General features: G+C 40.2%; 1 protein-coding gene across 2 annotated transcripts in view; it reads right to left on the bottom strand.

The window, feature by feature from the left end:
* LOC105015725 (AT-rich interactive domain-containing protein 3B) overlaps positions 1–22,832 on the bottom strand; it is a 57,693-nt gene that overhangs the window by 26,050 nt on the left and 8,811 nt on the right. The window lies entirely within an intron of this gene.

Genomic DNA, 22,832 nt, shown 5'->3' with positions numbered 1-22,832 from the left:
CTGATGCGGTTTTTAAGTTACAAGTGGGAAAGAAAACTTTTACAAACAAAATATTGTGGTTTTCTTTATCAAACATTTTGGGCGTCAAACTAAGTAACATAGATTAGGACAGGAACACGAAAAAAGTGCACATACAACATAGTTCAGAAAATGTTTAATCGACCCTTGCACACTACTGCATACTATTTGGTGGCTTTTGTTAAAGATTAACTATTACAAATGATTATAAAGATCACTAAGATTGTGACCATGCAGAAACTCACTGTTTTCATTCACTGCAAACAGTATCTCATAAATAACAGTGAGGCCCCAGAGTCGTCATGAAGACATTTAGTTGACATTTTCACAATATATTGCCATTGCTTATCACGCCAAATGACTTCTTGTGAATCAACCAACATTGAGTAACTGTTGAGCACAAAATCTACAGCTATACATTGTTCACAAAATCAGTCACATTGCTACCGACAGTCACCACAGACCCGTTTGTTTTGTTTGGTACCAGTATGTCTAACTACCACTAAAACCCCTTTTACCTTTGTAGAATACATATGGAACAACTACTGGCATTGGAAAATGACTGTTGGGTTATTGGCCTTGAATTGTTGCATTCTCCCAGATATGTGCTGACACACACACACACACCCACCCACCCACCCCTGATGAGAACTTTTCTGCCCTGCACCATTCTCTGAGAGCAGGGGTCAAGGTGTGCGTTGACATCCCAGGGAACAAAGGTCTGTGTGAAAGAAAGTCAGACAACCAGGGTCTGGGTCAACCCACCTGCCCTCTGACCCATGTCCCATCTATGCCACTGACTACCTGACTGGTAACTGTGCTCAGCAACCTGCCATAGAGATGAAGACGAGTCCCACTAATAATTATTGACTTAAAACATTTTTAAGTCAATATATATACACACACCTGTATGGGTGCTTGCGTTTGTGTATACACACATATGCACACACACAGTGCCCCACGAAATAATGCAGACCCCTGACCAATTATCTCATATCACTGAATTACAAATTGTACAAAACAAAACAATTTTGAAGTAGCGTCTCAAGTTGTCAATGGGATTGAGATCAGGACTGACTGTAAGACATTAACCTTTTTGTTGTTAAGCCACTGAAAAGTTGCTTTGTTTTTAGCAGATCGAAGCAGGTTCCCTGCCTTTTACTCCATCCAATCTTTCTAAAGGTTTAACACGATTCCAAGTCCCAGCTGATAAGAAGCATCCTCACAACATGATGCTGCCACCACCATAATTCAATCTAGTGAAGGTGTGTCCTGAGGCATGGGCATTGTTAGGTTTGTGACACACAAAATGCTTAGATTTGGGGACAAAAAGCTGAATCATTTCCAACATCACTGGCTTATTCTAATGCTTTATGACAAATTCCACACATGCTTTCAGATTTTACCGAGAGCAATGTTATTATTTGACAACCTCCAATACTTGCCAGTGTTATACAGAGGTGTTCATATGGTTGACGGAGCATACTTACTCTTCAACTTCTGTATTTTTCACAGAATAAACAGGTAGGTTCACAGGTAGAGGGCAAAGGTAAGGTAACTGCTTCTTTATTTGCGTAATTTCTGTCATTTGTGTAACTTGGAAAAGGGCTTGAATACTTATGCAACCATTACATTTATTTAAATTTCTTTACAAAACTAAGGTCACCTTACACCAAATTATTTTGAGTATCTGTAATGTAATAAAATATGATGAAGTCAATACTAAAAAATAGTGCAATAAGGAAGACAGATGGTTAGCCATTTGAAATGTATTTGTCAGTCTTGTTTATAAGTCTTATAGCATAGTTTAGAAGCTAACATTGACTGGGGTAATGGGAGGGCATGGATGACAGGAGCTTGGACCTGGTTTGCAACACTCTCTAAAGCATCTCAATAGCGGGTGGTGCAGTTGCCATACCAAGCAGTGATGAAGCCTGGTAATCACTCTCAATTGTTCAGCTTTAGAACTTGAAGCTTTCTGCCTGCTCCACTTCAGCCCAGTCTGTGTGCATGGGGGAGTCCTCAACCCTCATGCTTGTTGTACAAAATCAGCTCCTTCATCTTGTTGTCCTGGCACTACAGTGGCCGAGGAAGGTATTCAGTCCAAGGGATCTTAGCTTAGTGATGACCTTGGAGGGTATTTTGGTGTTGGTGCTGAGCTGTAGTCGATGAACATCCTTCTCACATAGGTATTCCTCTTGTCCAGGAGGGAGGGGGCATTGTAGAGCGCAACTGAGATTTCCTCATCTATGGATCTGTTGGGACACTGGGAATGGAAGGGTGTCCAGGATCTCAATGCATTTAATGGCTATAAATATTAGTTGGATGGTAATACATTAGGCAAGTGGCTTTTGCACTCTTGGGCACAGGCACCATGGTTTGAATGGACAAGGTCAGGAAGATATTGAAGATGTCAGTGAAGACAGCTGTCAGGTAGCATGCACATGCTCCGAGTATGTGCCTTGGTACTCGTCCCGGCCCTGCGGCCATGTTTAACAGTTTTACTATAGCTGCAAAGAGCAAGATCACAGTCATCCGGAACAGCAGGTGCTCCGCCACTGTTCTAACCGAGAATAGAAGGCATTAAGCCTCTATCCTCTAGCAGACTTGTGTCGATGGCCATCTTGCAGCTGGGTATCCCTTTGTAGTTGTGATAGTTTTGCCATCTCCAACGAGACCTAGACCTGGCGTAATAGGACTCAATCTTGTCCTGAACTGACACTGTGATGGTTTTATGATTTGTTGGGCATGTTGGCAGAATTTATTAAAAGCAACCGAAATGTCTGACATTTAAAAATAAAAATAAATATTTATAAATAAAAGAAGTAAATTTTTCCATTAATCTGGGCCTAATTAAATTGTTAAATGACTGATATCCTTTTATCATTTATCCTTTAACTATAACAGTAAAATCGTAAAGCATTTTTCACACTAGAATATTGTTATTTAGATGAACAAGACTTGTTGCCAGAGTTGCGTCTGCAATACAGTTCTTTATATTATAAACGGATAATTCATTATTTAATTCATACAATGTGATTTTCTGGATTTTTATTTTAGATTCCGTCTCTCACAGTTGAAGTGTACCTATGATAAAAATTACAGACCTCTACAAAATCGGCAGTGTATCAAATACTTGTTCTTCCCACTGTATAAGGTAAACAACACTGTCACTGAGTTGATAGGTTTTCCAAGTCAGAGTTCTGGCCATAAGGTGCAGTAAGAGTGTCTTGTTGCTAGTTTGATTCAAAACAACTATTGTAGTTTCAATAGGCTCTTAAAAATGGTTGCATGTTGCGTTGGTATTTTTGATCAGCTTAGGGCACAGGTAGTGAAAAAACAAACACCTGAAGAAGACAGTTTTTCAGATTAGCACAAGCCTATACTGTGATGCCTACTATGTTACATACTAGGTATTGGGGATGGGCACAGATATATATATACAGACAATATATACAGCATAGCCTACTGTTAGCAAGTGGATGAAAGTTAACTAATTGAAGGGAAGATGGCATATACACTCACCTAAAGGATTATTAGGAACACCTGTTCAATCTCTCATTAATGCAATTATCTAATCAACCAATCACATGGCAGTTGCTTCAATGCATTTAGGGGTGTGGTCCTGGTCAAGACAATCTCCTGAACTCCAAACTGAATGTCAGAATGGGAAAGAAAGGTGATTTAATTTTGAGCGTGGCATGGTTGTTGGTGCCAGACGGGCCGGTCTGAGTATTTCACAACCTGCTCAGTTACTGGGATTTTCACGCACAACAATTTCGAGGGTTTACAAAGAATGGTGTGAAAAGGGAAAAACATTCAGTATGCGGCAGTCCTGTGGGCGAAAATGGCTTGTTGATGCTAGAGGTCAGAGGAGAATGGGCCGACTGATTCAAGCTGATAGAAGAGCAACTTTGACTGAAATAACCACTCGTTACAACCGAGGTATGCAACAAAGCATTTGTGAAGCCACAACACGCACAACCTTGAGGCGGATGAGCTACAACAGCAGAAGACCCCACCGGGTACCACTCATCTCCACTACAAATAGGAAAAAGAGGCTACAATTTGCACGAGCTCACCAAAATTGGACAGTTGAAGACTGGAAGAATGTTGCCTGGTTTGATGAGTCTCGATTTCTGTTGAGACATTCAGATGGTAGAGTCAGAATTTGGCATAAACAGAATTAGAACATGGATCCATCATGCCTTGTTACCACTATGCAGGCTGGTGGTGGTGGTGTAATGGTGTGGGGGATGTTTTCTTGGCACACTTTAGGCCCCTTAGTGCCAATTGGGCATCGTTTAAATGCCATGGCCTACCTGAGCATTGTTTCTGACCATGTCCATCCCTTTATGACCACCATGTACCCATCCTCTGATGGCTACTTCCAGCAGGATAATGCACCATGTCACAAAGCTCGAATCATTTCAAATTGGTTTCTTGAACATGACAATGAGTTCACTGTACTGAAATGGCCCCCACAGTCACCAGATCTCAACCCAGTAGAGCATCTTTGGGATGTGGTGGAACGGGAGCTTCATGCCCTGGATGTGCATTCCACAAATCTCCATCAACTGCAAGATGCTATCCTATCAATATGGGCCAACATTTCTAAAGAATGCTTTCAGCACCTTGTTGAATCAATGCCACGTAGAATTAAGGCAGTTCTGAAGGCAAAAGGGGGTCAAACACAGTATTAGTATGGCGTTCCTAATAATCCTTTAGGTGAGTGTATTTACTTAATGTTACCTACGGAGAAATAATTTGGCCACAAAAGGCTAAGTAAAGTTAGGCTGTGGAATCTAAGGTGGTTGAGAGTTCAGAAAAAGTTGAGTTAAGCACAAAATTTTGTTGGCTAGCTTATCTAACTAGCTTCTTTAGACTCCTCCATTCAATAAACTCAATGTTATGTGTTGATTAATACAGTCTTTTAGTTCTGCAGCAGAGTTTTGCACATCTACCACACTGCTCCCTCCATATGCGTGCTTGCTCTTTTGTCACCCGAACAGCCATTAAGCCAATGTTCATGGGATCAACACCCACTCCTTTGCCCCAACACGAGGCATAATGGCTTGTGTTGTACTGGTCGTTCTTAAAAACATGTATTTTGGTTCTAATAATACTACTCGGACAGTAGAATCTTGTCCAATGCACATCCCTACTAGGTATGTTACAATACAGACAGTTGACTGGTACAATTTAAATGTTCATTGGTCTTCCATCAAATAACCATGCATTTGTTCCATTATAAAAGCAGTTTAACAATGAACAACCATAATAACCATTTGCTTGTTCTATTGTTAATACATTACAATTAATGGAAATAAATGTAATAAGTTAACAATCAATGCAACTACACTGCCTAAATACATTGCCCCAAGCAAAAGCTAACAGCAATAGCAGCCAATTAGCTTAATCCACTTGTGCATTATTTGAACAGACTGGGTGCAAACACAACAATCAACAAAAGCGATGTTATACGTTAGGGGTATAGAGATATTTTTTCTCGGGAGCAGCAAATAACCTAATGCACAGGCCTGTCAAGTCGTTAGTATTTTATAACAAGTGATTTATTTCTCTCTTGAATGTCAGTTACCTGGTACGCTGTTAGACACTCTCTCTTGAATGTCAGTTACCTGGTACGCTGTTAGACACTCTCTCTTGAATGTCAGTTATTTTCATTACTACAAGCTTTTGGATTAATTACAATTGCAAATTAACAATAAATGTAATCAAAAAACATGCATCGTCTCCCTTGAATTTGTGCAGAGATATGTATGAATTGACTTACATTAGCTAACGTCTTTGTGTCAATTTTTTCTGGCCATAACCACAAAATGTATTACACAATCTAGCCAGGTATTTTTTTTATATACAGTCCCTTAAAACTATACTTTCCAAATGAAAATACACCGAAAATATAGACTAACAGAGTTACATTACAGTCTGCATTAAATCAAACAAACCTATCAATGTGTTCAAGCGAATAAAAAATATCCCTGTTAAATTATATAAAATTTATGAACAAAAAGAAAAGAAAATCTGGGAGTAGACGAGTAGGCTTACATAGTCTGTTGACTATCAGGCCCGCAGCAGAGAAAACCTTTTCAGCCGGTAGGCTACAGCTATCCATGGTAAATTCCTGTACTGGGCCATTTGCCAGATTAAGAAATAACCCGTCATTACTGCCGCCAAGTGAGTCAAACGGAACTACAGATTTTTTTGTAAATTTAGAAATTTCGATTAACTTGTCGATAAATGCCATCCTTGTCAAAATGTCGACAGTTCGAATATTTGTTCTCACCCCTATTAACTAAACACTATCACCTGCATCATACTGAAGCACTGCGACACAAACAGGGTTCCAACCTCCATTTAAACAACAGACAACACACATTTTAGGACACACAAAAGGGTACTACCTCTGAGGGTCTGAAGCAAGTGTGTGTAACAAATTTGTGTAAGGAGGCTGACCATATTGTAAAACATAAATCTGTAGGCTACCTCTCACTGTATATCTCATTCTTCCTGGTGTCTCAGATTAATGCTGTTAGCAGGTTTACTGGACATGCGGTGGGCGCACTAATCACATTATGGCCATACACAACTGACTGGATGAGCCAGATAAAAGACCATGTCTTAATACTGTACTAGCACTAAACGCTAGGTAGTATGCTTTAAGTGTCAGGATGATAATGCGAAAAAGAAAGAAAATACGGTTGAGTTGATCAATCGCATAAAGACCTCTGCAGTTGACGAACAAAGAAAAATAACTGTTAGATCAATCAGAAACGGCAATCAGATGCATGTAGATCTCGCCATTCACATGTAGAATATTTACTCCCACCCCCATGCTGGGAAATTACATACGGTCCTATACAGTGCAAGTGTATCAGTATATAAAAGTAATGATTTAAAGCACAAGTAAAATCCACCAAAGTATTTTTGAAGTTTAGTTTAATGGCTGGAGGGTAAGTGGACCTATTATAATTGGTGCGTGATGCGGGTAGGAAGACAACAGATGTGTTTCTAGGAGGACCAAAATAAAATTGACATCCTCAATACCGGGAAAAGAAATCCAGTACTTCCAAAGATGTTGCTGCAAATATTATCAGGACACAGGAAAACGATGACAGAAGGCATGTCCACATACAATCCCTTTGTTGTAGAGAGCTTACCTTTATTTGTATAAATATTAAATTTCCACTTAATGTTAACAAGTAATTTGAGCACAATTTCTACAAGTGACTGATTGTACTGACAATAAAACATTAATTTTAAATTCATTATCAAAAAGGGGGAAAGATGGCAGAGGCCACACCAGTGAAAAGTTGGGTATGACCCAAATAGTTTGAAGAACATAAAATGTTTACATTGAAGAATAAAAAAAAAAGACCACAAAATGGACAAATCTGACCTATATCGCACGGCTTACAGGTGATGCATGACTGTGATGCCTGAAAACCTGAAGAGAAAACACATTTGACCCATTATGACCGAGGAGGAAAGGTTTACCTTAAAGAAGTTAAACACTGTCAGACCTTATGGTATTTGAGTTTTATGGCAATGCGTTAACCATTTGATATACACAACCCCGTTTCCAAAAAAGCTGGGACACTACGTAAGATGCTAATAAAAACTGAATGCAATGATGTGGAAATCCCTATATTTAATTGAAAATGGTGAAAAGACAACATATCAAATGCTGAAACAGATTTTTTTGTAATTGTTTTTGGAAAAACACAAGCCCATTTTTAATTTGATGCTAGCAACACATTTAAAAAAAAGTTGGGACATGGGCATCAAAAGACTGGAAAAGTTGTAACAATTAGATTGCCACCTCCGAAACATTGAATGCTAGGTGTGGATGAGATTAAGGTTCTGCAGTAGCAGATCTTGTCTGCTTAAGTATAAGAAAATGCTTTAAACTCAATGAATGGTGCTTCATCATGCTATAGCAAATTGGTCACAATATGATTTATGAAACATTTTAGCCTTGGACCTCCCAGTCTTTGTAGCAGATTCTCTTATCTAAAAAGACATACATTTTGGTGGACTTGAATGGGGAATTGAAAATGCATTGTCAATTCTAATTTGAAAAACCCATATGTATACACATACCTACAAACAAAAAGCTGAGAATGTATATTCATGTATACTTCGGCACCTATAATTTCAAGAAAGATTGATCAGAGAAAATAGAACAATGCAGCCATTAAAAACAAAATGATTGGAATTACAACTCCATTTTGGTGGAGGGAACCAGGCGTGTTGGAACAGGAAGGGTTAATGGTGGGTGGTAGGAAGCTCTAAAGGGGGAGGGGACAATATTTATTGCTCAGGATGTTGACTGCAGTTCTCCAATTTGATAAGCAGCTGCTGTTGGATGAAGAGGCCAGTTTGCAATAAACTAATCATGTGATTTCCTCTCCTTGTCCCAGAGAGGACCCAAGACACAAAGCTACTTCATTATTACAAGTAGGTAGGACTCAGAGGATTCCTGATGTCTTGCTTGCAATAGGAAATAAACCAAAAAGAGAAAACTTGGCTTTGGGCAAATCTTCTAAAACAGCAGATCTACACAGGCACACTACATCAGGTCAACCTGTAGTACACTGCTAGCAAGTTTCCCATTCATTCAGGTCATTGTCATGCAGTAGATAACAGAACACTGAAAAGGTCAGAGAGACAAGGAATCATTAGCTGGTGACTGGCTGTATGGTTGCAGTGGTGTGGTAGTTTGGAGAGTTCCATTACACTATGATGGCACAATTGGGTGGAGTTAAATTAATAATCTGGTTCCATACATTGGCCCCCCAGGGTCAGCACCTCATGCAGCATCCTGCACTCCAACAGGCCGGGGCTCATCAACAGAGGCACGTCTCCCTGACATGTCACAATCACATTGAGCTACAGACCCCAGAAGTCGACACTTGCCCATTGGCCCTAGCTTTCACATCTCCAGGAGACTCAGTCCTTCCTACAGTCATGCTACAGGCCGGGGCTTCTTCCCCAGGGGCCTGGCCAACGATCGAACCGAGGCCAGATCAATAGCTCTGGATGTGCAAACATGGAAATCCCCAGCCCCCTCCGGACGCAATCTCACAGCACAGGTCAATACTCATCATCCTAAGGCATCTACTACTGCTATATGAGCAGGGAACCATCATCATCGCTGTGAGTCTGCTTTGACCTCACCCACACACAATGAACAGGTTGAGGGCTGGAGGATTTCTTATGGGAAAACACCTGTCCCGGTCTTGTTGAATCTATGAGAAAACACCTAAAAAAAAGTTTTACAGGCTTTCAAGTGAGCTTAAGCCAAGAACCACACCCATTCTCCCAACATCACTATGGTAACCGTAGCCTGTAGATCATGGCTGTAGAAATGCCATTGTTCTCCAAGTTTGACCTAGTCCACAATGGCAGACAGCAAGGCTCAACGTTTACATTTTCATCCACTGGTCCAGTGGAGCCAGTGGGTTTGAAACTTACTGGCCCCAAAATCATTTTCACTGTCCCTCCTTCCAAAACTTCTAAGTTATCAGCATTACAACATATAACCAAATACATTTGTTATTTAACATGTTTTAACCTTTATGAAATGCATTCTGGATACATAAAACAATTTCATCACATTTAAAAATGTTAAGATAAGTCAACAAAACATCTGACTTTTAAACAAAACACTAACTCATTCATCCCCGGGGGAACGGCTGGTCCTTCTTAGTTACTAGGTATGCGGTTGTTATAAGTCGTGCAATCAGCCATCTGCATTTAAATACCTGACCGGTACGGTCAAGGGCCCTGAAGACGGATTGTCAGCCACTCGCGTGGCTGTCAAGCAGACCAGGTGCTGTTCGCATTTAGCATGGCTGGTCAGAGAATGTTAGCAAAAGTTGTCATTGCCTTTGTAAAAAGACCCACAATTTTCTGCTATAGCCGGGAACTTAAGACAGACGAGACAGTGGAGTTCCATAGGAGTTGAAACATGTACATTATTTTTTGCTCAAAGTTATCCTTTGCTGCCTTCTTTATTGGAGTGACGCGCAAAATTTCTGGCCAACAGCACGCGCAAAGAGCTGCAAGGTAGTTATTTGTGCGTGTGCCAGATTACAAAACAACTGGAGGATGTTGAGTTTATAATGTGATTATATTTTTCATATAGTTTACTAAAATACACCAACATCTTAATTTCCAGTCTAAATCTAGACTCAGAAATGGAACATCACAATAATGGTAGAGCAAAGCGGTGCCCATCTTTCAGGCTTGTCTAGATCACACTCCCCTTACTAATCATCTCCTCTAAAATTACTGGCTGTCAGGACTGAAGATAGAGGGAAATCTCTAAAGCAGACATGGATGGTACTTTAATCTTATTCAAGGTTGTCTCTGGGCTAAGCATGCCACAAGACTTGAAACCAGCTGAATGCTAACACAAGAAACCTGCAAATGTGCTTTTCCGGTCAGCTCAATACAACATAATAATGGAATTATAAAACATGTATGGTTCTAACCATGACGTCCAAGCTTAAATATACACCAGTGAATGTTTCCCAGTCTTTTTATAGTTAAATATTTTTTCCACTATTGCGAACCAGTAAAAAAGTAATTTGCTTTGTCAATTAATTACAGGATGTGAAGTGAAGTCAAGGATTAAAGCAGATTAAATTTAAAGCAAGGACCTGGTGTTACTGAACTCTTCCTGTGTGGACGCTTTTGCTTTGTGTCCCCCAACAGCTGCAAAACCCCTTCCCTATGACCATCAGTCAAACTGCCCTCTCAGCATACTTAGAAAAACATGCTATGCTGGGGGCAGCAATCTTTAATCCAAATGAAATAATAGGGCTGTATCTCTCTGCGGGAATCATTTAAAGAGCTTCTCGCTGTGGCAGGGAGGGGGGTTGAGCGGAAAAGGCCCTTTATCCCATAACTGCTGTAAAGGACCTCATGGTGGGCTGGCCCTATGCTCTCACTAATCATGATTCCATGTGCACAGGGAGTAAATCTCACTGCCAACTGTGGAACATACGATGAAATTCCTCAACACACAACAAGCAACGCTCTCTGTTCACATTTAGAACTGTAACAATGCAGAAAAAGCTAATAGCATCGCAATAAAACCACCAGGTTTGTCAGCCTGATCCCAGCCTGCCTGTCTCTGAATGTCTAGTCATGTTTCAAGGAAAGGAAGACGTCTTTCTTTGGTGAGCAGCAGACAAAGTGGCGGGTAGCTGGGGCCCCAACGTCCAGAGGGGAAAGCGTGTCGCTACCTGTCCATCCTGTGCTTTGCCTTGCACCTCAAAGAGAGGCCCGAGATAGGTAGGTGGGCCCCAGGGTAGCCCACCACTCCCTCTATGAATCACTTCAATTACAGAGCGAAGAGAGGACAAACCAGACACTTACTGACCAACTAACTTTTTCACCTCATACATGGCAACTTTAGATCCTGAGTCACTTCAGGGACAAAGACGTGATAACAAAGAACGTTAGGGTGTATGGACGTTATATGAATGTTGGGTAAACATTTATACTGCTGGTGACCAGTAAGTCTGGCCCACCAAATAAACTGGCTGCATTTGTTCAGCTTTGGCCCTTTCACCAAGACACCACATTCCTCAGAAAGACACCCCCTCCCCCATTACCCCAACCTCTTGCTTGCTCTCCCCTTTCCACTCCTCACACAAATGCAATGTTTAAAAGCTGCAGTGGCCAGAAGTTCACACTCATTGGTTCAAAGCTAGAGCAAACAGCCTAGTGAAATGACATCCACGGTCAAACATGCACCCTACTACAGGAGCTTGACTGAATCTCAAAACACTGGGAGGGCTCAAATGTCATTTTCCAACCTAACTAATGCTTTTGCGCTTTGATGTGAGATTCAGTTCCCAATTTCATATCAACTGAATGACATTTCAATGTTTTGTTCCCTGATGTGTACAGTGACAATTTTTTTTTTAAGTGCGGAAACAACAGAGGGATCACATAAAAGAAACAGAGTGATAATTAAATCTTAGACAACAACAAGTGTGAGCTTTTAAGACTAGATTCTATGTACATCAAATGTATAAAAGCACAGCACTTATTTGATGCCATTAAAGTCCAGGCTGCTCAGTTAAAAACCCTGGTCTATGCTATATTATGGAGGTCTATTAGAGCTAATAGATTTTCTCTTGGGGTAAAAGCGTTGGCTAAAAATACATTGCATATCTCCAATCTTTCAAAGAGCAAACCATCCACTTCACCCCTGTGCTAATGGTAGCAGTAGACTTCATGCAGCACTGATACACTTTTATTCACATTCTAATTATACTGCAGAGTCAAAGGAATTCGATACATTCAGAGATAAACAAAAGGCCTTTCTGCTACTAAACCACATCTACTCTAATTGCTATGAAAAGGGGTCATGGCCAAAATCCCTACTGTTTAATGCAAAAATAACATTCTTATCTGGCGGGGATATAAAAAAAAATTGTCTCATTAAGAACAGAAGTTTTTCTTCCTAATGTCACAGCAACTAGCGGGAAGTTTCCCCCCCCCCAATCTAAAGTATATGGTTTAACTCATATTCACAATTAGCTACAGGCTAATTGATAGCGACTGTGTTCCCTTTTCATCCCTGGTTCATCCAACCAGGCCTCTGCCTTAAGTTGGCCGTCACACATCTGAAGCTCATCTCCAGGGACCAGGGAGGCAGCAGAGGGAAACCCAGACACAGATCCCTGGCTGAAACAGCTCTATTGAACATTCCCACAAAATTCCCTTCACACGGCAAGCTAGTACACTACGCACGGTGAGGTGTTATATCAAGCTGAAATTCTCTCCTAACAGTTAACCTTACTAACAGCCATGCACATGTCAAGTGGAAAGTAATACGTTCCTACAGCCTGCATATTACTATTAGTTACAGCTCTGAGTAGCAGAGGTTACTATGTGGCATGTGAAAACAAAGCTCTCAGGATTTATGTAGCTCCACTGTGAAGAATTTAATGCGTACGTCCTTTATGTAAACATACTCGGTAGTTCGAAAAATTTAGTTTCTACTAAATAAGGGAATAACGATTCATATATTTGTGAAATCAAAACCTGCTGAATTTACTGTGAGGATGCTTTAAAGCCACAAAGAACTTGAATGAAAATGCTAATGACTACCTTCTGTATACATTTAGTATATAGTTACTTTGATGTAATTCATGTAAAAATCATTATTGGACACGTCTTTCAGGGGTGTCATCTACACCCTTACTAAGAAAACTGAAAAAGTACGGCAAAGAGTTAGTGTTCAAAAATAAAAGCAAGATATTTGTCAAATACCTTTATTTGAGGGGATTAATTCTTTAAATAGTGAAACATTGGCAAAATTATTTTGTATCTTTCTGCCTTAAAAAAAAGTCAGTATACATCTCTACATTTTCTTGATTTTCAGATAACAAAAATAAAGTACCCTATTCTATGCATGTTTAGGTAGGACTGTCAAAACATTCCATAACTACTTCTGTAAAATGGGGAGCAAGCAAATATCTGATGCAACACTTCCATTTCAAACTGCTGCAGCTGTTTATGACAGTCACAGGTCTGACAAGGGGAGGATCTGCCACTCTTTTCATTGGACCTTATCAGGTGTGTGACAGAATTCTTTAGATCACACTATTCATAAATAAAATAGTCTTAACTATTCAATGCAGATTGATTAGTTAAGACTTTTTATATTTATGCCACTTCTGAAGATTTGAAGTAAATAGTTCAAATTGTATCAACCCTTTAAATCATTTACAAACAAAGCTTTTGAGATCATTGACTCCAGTCGACACGGTTCATAGTTCTATTTAGAATGTGATTGTCTATTAACTAGATTAGCAAACAAGAATCAAGTGACATCCTAATTTATAATCAGTTACTGTACATTTAATTTAACCCGTCACACTTGTGGAAATTGGCCCATATGGCTATAGCTTATTTTAACCTTTTTTGTTGTTAATTTTAAATAGGAAATATGAAAAACACATGCATAACCAATTAAGAAACTTAAGTGATTATGGGAACCTTATTAGATGAAGACAAAACAGTTCATCTAACATGACTGAATAAAAACATCACAAACAACTGCCAATTTTATACCCAACTTTCCTTCACAGTAATTTGATGCATTGTTTGATAGTGAAACCTGAAAACGCTCTAGATCATATGCAAAAACATGTTTTGATTGAGAGGCCAATCACCTCGTCAAAGTGGACGCAGCTACTAAGAGTTTCAACGCAATCACAAGGTGTCTCTCCCACCTGCACTGTTGAGGAATAAGAGCAAGCAAAACTTGGGAGTTGTTTATTTTTGGAATACAAAGATTACTGTAAGCAAAACAGTTTATCATAATCTAGGCCAGAGGCAAAGGCAACATTTTAAAGCTTGTCCCGACTACAAACATTGGTAGCCTAATTTAGGAAAAACAGATGGCAAATTTATGTGCACAGAACAGAGCCATGCGAGCCAGCAGGTGTGTGACGTTTGCTGCAAATTGTCTTAACAATATGACAACAGTAAGGGTCAATAATAAGACAACTAAACATGTGCTGAAGTTGCCTGTTTAGTGGGAATGATGAGGGCAACCTCTGGCCGTGCATGGGGCTCAGGTTCAGAACGGCTGTCAGACAAACGCGATACTGAGCTGACGTCACTTCATGGCCAGTACATTCCAAGTAGGGCTCTTTATTAACGTGACATTTTTCACAGCAAATCTCTCACTGGCCCCGCTCAGCAAGCATGGGTGATCAGAATGGCGCTTACGTTTTCAGGACCATCGTGAAGACAGGTTTACAACGCGACCACACACGCCGCTCCGCTGTATAACACGCAGGAGGTTGGTGAGCAGGTTGTCTGCACATGCCGCTGGAGCGGAGAGGCTACACTGGAAGTAGCCCCCCCCTCCCACGCCTCCTGCCTCTCGGTATGGCCGGGTGCCAGGCTCCAATCAGCTGCTGTGCTGCTCTGTTGTTTACCCAGGGCCTCTGACACAGCGGGTCATTTAGCAGCTCAGGGCCTGCTTGTCTGCCACTGGACTGGACCCAAGCCAAACCACCAACGCCAGGGTTAGGAGACGGCCCAGACAGCCGCTAACAGCAGCCAAACACCTTTCACAACTGAACTCTGCACTCCCACGGAGCCGCAGCAGAGGACGGCCCCGGGTCAGAACCCCAGGGTTACAAGGAGACCCGGCCGACCCGGACCCCACCACACCTCACCCCACACTCTGAGACAGACCCGGGATTCTAAGTGGCCAGTGGTTTTAGTGAGAATTCACTGACTTTCTCCAGGGAGATGGATGCACTATAAACAGAAGGGATGATGAGGCTCAGCTGTGATATACGAGCTCACCGCGGCTTGGCTCTCTGGCTGCAGCTGGAGGTGGCGATGGTGGATGTCTTTGTTTAATAATGTTATTTCCTGTCTCTCCTCTGTCTTGGCACGTGCGTGTGTGCGCGTGTGTGTGTGTGCGTGCAGGGGGGGGGGCATTAAAGAGCAGGTGTTGAGATATGCCAAAGTGGGAGGGATCTGGTTGTTAACAATGAATGAAAACCAGGATGGAGAGGAGGAAGAGAAGGAGAATGGTAGTGAGTGAGAAGTCAGCAAGAGAGAAGAGGGGTGAGTGGGTGGGGCTTGTGGTTGCTACTGACTGATCAGATTACACCAGCCATCAGAAGGTCAGTTTCTATTAAGGGCCAAATAAGTAAATTCTCTTGGGTCGATTTGGGAGGGGGAAAAAAGTGTGACAACCCTAATGGCGGTGCACTATTTGTATTGACATGTCAGAACTTTCGCCGTGTAATTCAATTAGATGGAGAGTGGTAGTGTCTCGGAGTGCTGACGCGCATTAGGGCTGATCCCAAACAGACTCATTTGCATCAACTGCTGGAGGTTTCAACTGCTGGAGGTTTCAACTGCTGGAGGTTTCAACTGCTGGAGGTTTCAACTGCTGGAGGTTTCAACTGCTGGAGGTTTCAACTGTTGGAGGTTTCAACTGCTGGAGGTTTCAACTGCTGGAGGTTTCAACTGCTGGAGGTTTCAACTGCTGGAGGTTTCAACCGCACAGCAGACCTTCCTCACTGAATGGGTGGCATACTGTGTTTAGCATTGCGATAATTTACTATGTAAATTAAGCATAGATGACAGTTCAAAATGATATCACATCCTACTTTTATTTCCCTAGTAAGAACTTACAGGTTATATCAGCCATTACCAATAAGGCTACACAATGCAGAAAAAACTGGTATCTTTGATTCCAAGAAGCTTTTCCAGACCTTACGGCAAGAAATCACTGAACTAGGGCTGGCGATAATTCTATAAATATTATTACATTTAAAAAAATTATAATAATAATAAAAATAGCGTAATCATTGCTAGCGTGATATTGCTAATCCTGCTAAGAAATGTATTCAGAATAAGAAAGGATATTTCATTGGGGATTTTGTTATAATGTGGCACACCAGTTTTGTTGCATTTGCACTATTCAGATTTTTAATTTATGTTTTAGAGAATACTATTATTAAAAGTTGTACAAATCCAGTTTTCGTTCTTGATCTCATACGTTTAACTTTAAGCTTTAACAAAAAATATTGAAAACAAAAGGCTGTATGTTTAAAGTATATTTTCAGATTATAATGACAACAAAGATATACATTTATTATCATTAATATCTCATCGACCAAAATCTTGAATACGCTATGATGTAAGTTTTGGGTCATATTGCCCAGCCCTTGTCTGAACCAAGATGTGTTGGGGCCAACACGAAAACAGTCTGCACAGTCCTAATGCTGAATATGTGAAAGACGCCTCTCTAACACCATAACATAAGGGCAAAGACAAATGTATCTTGCTCCTTGGGATGTACAGAAATGTCTGTAAGTTAAATGTCAACAAAGAGAAACAAATCAGGCAGTTTAAAAGGGGATCATAAAAACATCAAAAATTGCTTTTTACAGGCAACAATCTTATATTCAAGTTGCACATGAGGGGTAGGCTTGTCAAAGACTGGCAGCCAAGTAGGCCAAGATCAGGTCAGACCAGCTTTTTTTTTGGCACATTGACTCTAGAGCAAGCAGCCAGTCAGTCAGTCACCCAGTCAGTGAGATAGACCTGGAGAGGAGCAATGAGAAGTGAGGTGTTCCCCCAGTGGAGACCAGACCAACCACACCAGGAGGGCTCTCTCCTAGTAGCAGATGTGGCCTTTGGGACCCAGACAAAAAGTGTCTCTCCCTGCAGATCCACCCTATTCACTCTCTTTTACAGCTCCTGAGACACTGAGTGAAATAAATTAAAAGATCACCAATTACAGCCCTGACAAACAGAACAGAGAGACATACTCCCTGCCCCCAGCCTCTTGTAATAGCAAGGATGGGAATGCTCACAGTTTGAAGACTTAACTCTTTAATTCTGCCTGGAATGTTTCCTTCAGGTGGGGCATTGCAATGCTGAGAGTTAGAAATGCTACATTGCCAAAAGCCTTATTATAGTTAACCAGTTAAACTATGGATATAAATACATTCATTTTTATAAATGTGGACTGGTTAGAGCAGAAAAGTAGAAAATAATAGAAAGCCAGTTACTTCGTTCTTACTGACAAAATGGTACACACAGAGGCTTCAGGCCCCTTCATTTGCTCCACATTTTGTTCTGCTATATACTTAATAATTGATTACATATTTATTTGCCATTAATTTACACAATAGCCTATGATGAAAAAGCGAAACCATGTTTTTAGTTAACTTTAAATTCAAATTTACAGAAAAACAGAAATTTCAAACATAAGTATTCAGACCCTTTGCCATGACACTCTAAATTGACCTCATTCATACTGTGGCCTTTCACCACTGATTTAGAAAAGGTACATCCATTTATTTATGAGTTTCAACAATTCACAGACCGTGTCAGAGCAAAAACCAAGCTGTACTCATAGTGTAAACCATAAAGATAAAATTATGTAGAGGCATAGATCTGGGAGGGTAACAAAAAAAACTTTTCGAAAACATGTAAAGGAGCATAGTGGGATTCCCATGAGCATAATGGGCTTCATCATTGTGAAATGGAAATCTTTTGGAACTACCAATACTTATTTTTTTATAACTCTCTAGCCAAACAAGCAGGCAACAAGGGCCTTGGTCAGGGAAGAGAGCAGGAACCCAATGGCCACTTTTACAGAGGTTCAGGGTTTCTCTGCAGAGATGGGAAAACCTAGCAGAAGAACAACCATCTTTGCAGCACTAGATACTGTGATACTGTGAGGAAAGTTTACCATGTGACCTTGGGAAAGTAGTATGCAAGCATTAAAATTTTCACCAACAGTAAAGAAATGCATCTACAAAACAGATCAGGCCAGAAATGTTGTTCATCTAGAAACAAGAATAGTAGTCTAAATAGGCCTTAAGACACCTGACTTTCTCTATTCGAAAGAGCAATGCTAAACAGCGACAAATCACTAAGTTATTCCCTAGTTGCTAAAGTTCGACAGTTCAAGTAAAAAAGAAAATAGAAAGCACTGAACAGCAAGGCTTTGCACAGACCTTTCCAGAAGCATGTGCTGAAACTGAAAAAATGGGGATCGTTATGCAATCGTTAGCTTAGTTGGTAATGCATCTGTATAAATCTATATGCAGCAATGTTTTCGCTGACTGGCTTGAAATGTTCAAATTGTTGGAACAAAACAGATATATATATGCGAAAACATTGTTTTCTGTGCAGCACATGTCAACATTTGACAGTTCTCAAAACACAAGGATGTTGATTTGGATGGGTTGAGAAGACATTTTGGCTTTGCTGCTAAATAACTACCAACATCGCAGATATGGGCCGAATAAAAATTATGCAGTTATTTGCCCTTTTGCAAATTAGAATATTACCTGAACTGACCCAGTAAAATGTATGTAAATAAGATCTTGAAATCTGAATTGTCTGTCAAATGTAGTACCCTAGCCCCACAGCGTTTTCGTAAGCTCTGTGACATCTAACCAGGGGCCACATAACCATTATTGCAGCAGCCTCCAATCTTAAAATTATCTAAAATAAGGTATTTCTCCACCTTTTTCAGTTGCTAATATGAGCAATTTTGAGTTTTTCACTAGATGTTTGATTTAACCACATTTCATATCATATACAAATAGCCACTAAAGGGAGGCTATTTTAGAAAGCATATACTTTTACTTTGTATTCAGCATTCATTTCTTGAATAACCAATTGTTTACTTGTTTCAACTAAGAGCAGCACCAATCAAACGGTCTCTTCACACAGCAATATCTTGTAGGTGGCTTTTCAGATATTCTGTATTACACAACCTCTGATTGTGGCGGCTCAAGAGTGGTTTCTGTAAGTTCACCAAACAAAATGATTTTGCGTCCCTAGTATTTCTTAATACCTTTTGGAAAATATATGGAAGTGTAAATAAGCTCAAGCCGCAAAACTTGCAAATGCTCATTTAAAATAAACATAAACCTTTTACAGCAGGATCGCTTTTACCAAAGGTTAAACCACAATCCAACCCAGTATTTTCTTACAGCAAATAAAAATTATAAGTTACAATCCTGGAGGCCCTCATAGGGCTTGACATTTCTTTACCAATGTGTCAGTCTGAAAATACCTTTATAAAAAGTAAATTCTTGGATTGCCACAAAGAGATATCCATCTGAAAAGATATCCATTAGGGTAGACAAGACTGTGTACACTAACATTATAAACAGGATTATTTTTACAGAACAAAAACTGTAGAACCAATTAACAATTTTCACATAGGCCATTTATGCATTTAAGACGTTTAACACGTTGCACAATGGTTCTATAGATAAATGAATTGTCTTGACTATGGAATCTGGCAAGTAAGAAGAAAAAATAACTGCCTTTCCACAAAATATCTATGACAAAGATAAATGCAGAATTGCCACTGGGAGGCTGCTCTCTAATCCCATGCAGCCAACCATCTTCTGTAGTTGTGGCAAACTTACAACCCCTCACACAGTACAATACCTGTCAGCATTGGTTGCACCATTTCTCCGTGACACAGGAAGCGATATAAGAACAAGACAACTTGAAGTCTATAACCAGGTCATATGGATCTGGAACACCTGTACCTGTGCCTCTGAGATCTGAAGCCAGCAAGATATATAATGGTGGAAAAAAACATTTCCTCTACACATTGTAATAAAACCAATGTGTAGGTAAAGTCATGCACATTGTTTTTTTCAGAAGTGATTATTTGCTTACAAGTGGTTTAGGTGCTAAATGTATCTTGCCTGTACGGCAGCACCGGTGCAAAAACTCTCAAAATCTACACAATGTCTCAATGTGACTTTTCACAAAATCAAGGCATGCGAAGATGAAGCAAATGCAGATCAATGTGAAAAGTATAAGATAGTGGTGGAATGGCAAATAACAGAAACACAATTTTGGGTCAGTTTGACTGAACAGTATGAAACAACTGAAAAACAATAAGCCTCACTGAACTGACCCACAGGTTAGGTACTGCTTAGGAAGCGTAGTAAGGTATTTATTTGAAAACATAAGACACCATCAGCATTGACTGTGATCTATCTTGCCCCTAATAAGTACATAGCATAAGCCAAGGCAAACTGTGCAGAATTGTAGAAAATGTGTTTAACACTAGAATTGTATTTTCCACACAGTCCAGTGAAAGAATGTGTAGTATTTCAGGAAATTGCCATTAAAAGAGCATAATCACCTGTCAGTCTCATGGCAAAGATGTTCTTAGCAGTCAAGAGCATAGCCACCAAATCCCACCGCTGCACAAACAAAACCCTACAGGAAACACTGCATTTCCAGTAGCCTTTCCAGAACATACAGTACATTGAGGCTGTATAGGTTTCACATACCATTCTAAAAACGCATAGTGGAGTACATCTGCTGAACACAATGTCTTCCTCATTTGTTATACATGAGACATAAATGAGGGCCAGCATTCACTCTATGCTCAAAACCTAGCTTATTCTTTTCCCATTGATCACATCACAGGCAGCTGTGCAGCAAGCTTCCCACTTCCTGAATTATGTGTTGCTGGGGAGACAGCTAAATTATGCAACAGCATTCATTCAACAAACGGGTCTTAATGTTTGGGCAGTAGCGAGCAACAGAAGCCAGCAGGGGTGAGTTTAACGGTGCAACATGAGGCTCATACTCCCAGAACAAGCTCAACACCCCCTGACTCCCCTTGTCTGTTATCACTACAATGCAAATTAAGCCTCATTCAGAGCCAATTTAGGCTTCTAACATTTTTTTTTTACATTTAATTTAAATTACATTTACATTTTGTTTACCTAGTAACTGACATTGTGTTCCCCATTGAACAAGTGTTTATGGTGATAGTAGAATGGTTTCATTGCCAGTGGGAGATGTTTTTAGTTTCTTCCCAATGACAGGTTTTCCTTCCCAATAACCACTTCCAATAAGTACTCCACTCAAATACACATTGAGCAAGACATTGTCTTTGGACCTCAGCAGCAGCAGGGAGTATCTGCTGGAAATGTGCCCCACATCACATTTGAAGATTTGAGACATTTTCACCTTTTTACACACAAGTTAAAACTTTTCCCTGACGTAAATATGGCAACAAAACAAAAATGCTGTTAAACTTGGTTTTATCGGTCAGGTCTCCCTTGACAATGTGAAAGGAGACGAGAAAGACAAACAGAAACAACGGGTAAACCAGCAAACCACCAGCACCTGCGTATACGAGTTGGCTGACAACTTCAGACAAATGACAAGAAGTTGCCATGAAGGGAAGCACAGGTGGCTCATTTCTGCCCAGTGTATCTCGTCATTGACACCAGGTCTTGTTTTGAAATGTATTTCTTGCGAGCTCTCTAACCAGAAATGTTAACAATGATTTTGACAGACAACATGCATTGGGTGTGAAAACTACTCACTGAATAACTATTTGGAGGTGACTTATAATTGACATGTTGTCAAGCTGTTTATTATGGCTTGTTATGTCATAGTTGTGCACACATTTTTTTGGGGCTAAAACTACTAACCACTACAACAGCATCAGAGAGCGTTTAGCTCAACTCTCTGGGTATACAACTGCCAGAAACAGCTTTCACTGCCTGCTGGGCGCACACCGCCCTGGGCACGGTCTGCAGGCGTGATTAAAAATCTATTAATCACTGGAGAATTACCAAGAGAAAGAGTGAGTGAGAGATACTTTATATGCACATCTGTATAAGACTTTACATAGCTATTGAAATAACATTTGAAAATGCTTTAATCCTACACATAACTGCGTGTAAAGTAAACTTTCAATTGATGTTTCTTTTCATCATTTTGTCATTAAGTATTTTTTTCGTCTCTTATACGTCAACAAATATTTCCCATTTGCCAATAAATCCCTTTAAATTTGAATTGAATTGAGAGGCGGGGGATACAAAAGGTCAATTAGCAGGCTTTTATTCTTCAACAGGACTAAGAAAAGAGAGAGAGAGAGAGAGAAGTCTGCCGAGGGCCCAAGAACACTCAGCCGACCAGGCGACACTATAAGCAATGCCTTTATTCATCTCCTTGTTTGACACTTATTTACTCTGCTGTTTAGGGCAGGGGCGAGGTCACATCACATACATCAATGACATTAAACACAGAAACTCTCTCCGCCCCCTATCTTAACAGCATGATCCTTTGACACAGATAGGGAGTGCTGTTATAGAGGACATTCTTGGAAGGCAAATTGAATAATTCCATGTCAATAGCTGGCAAGTTGTGCTGTTAGAATTTTATGTCTTAATTTAACTTAAAGTCTACATCTATTTTCAACACGCACAGTGTAT

The sequence above is a fragment of the Esox lucius genome, chromosome 2 (assembly GCF_011004845.1).
Source record: "Esox lucius isolate fEsoLuc1 chromosome 2, fEsoLuc1.pri, whole genome shotgun sequence".
In the NCBI taxonomy this organism is placed as follows: Eukaryota; Metazoa; Chordata; class Actinopteri; order Esociformes; family Esocidae; genus Esox; species Esox lucius.
The sequence above is the reverse complement of the archived record's forward strand: the minus strand, read 5'-3'. Positions and strand labels throughout refer to the sequence as shown.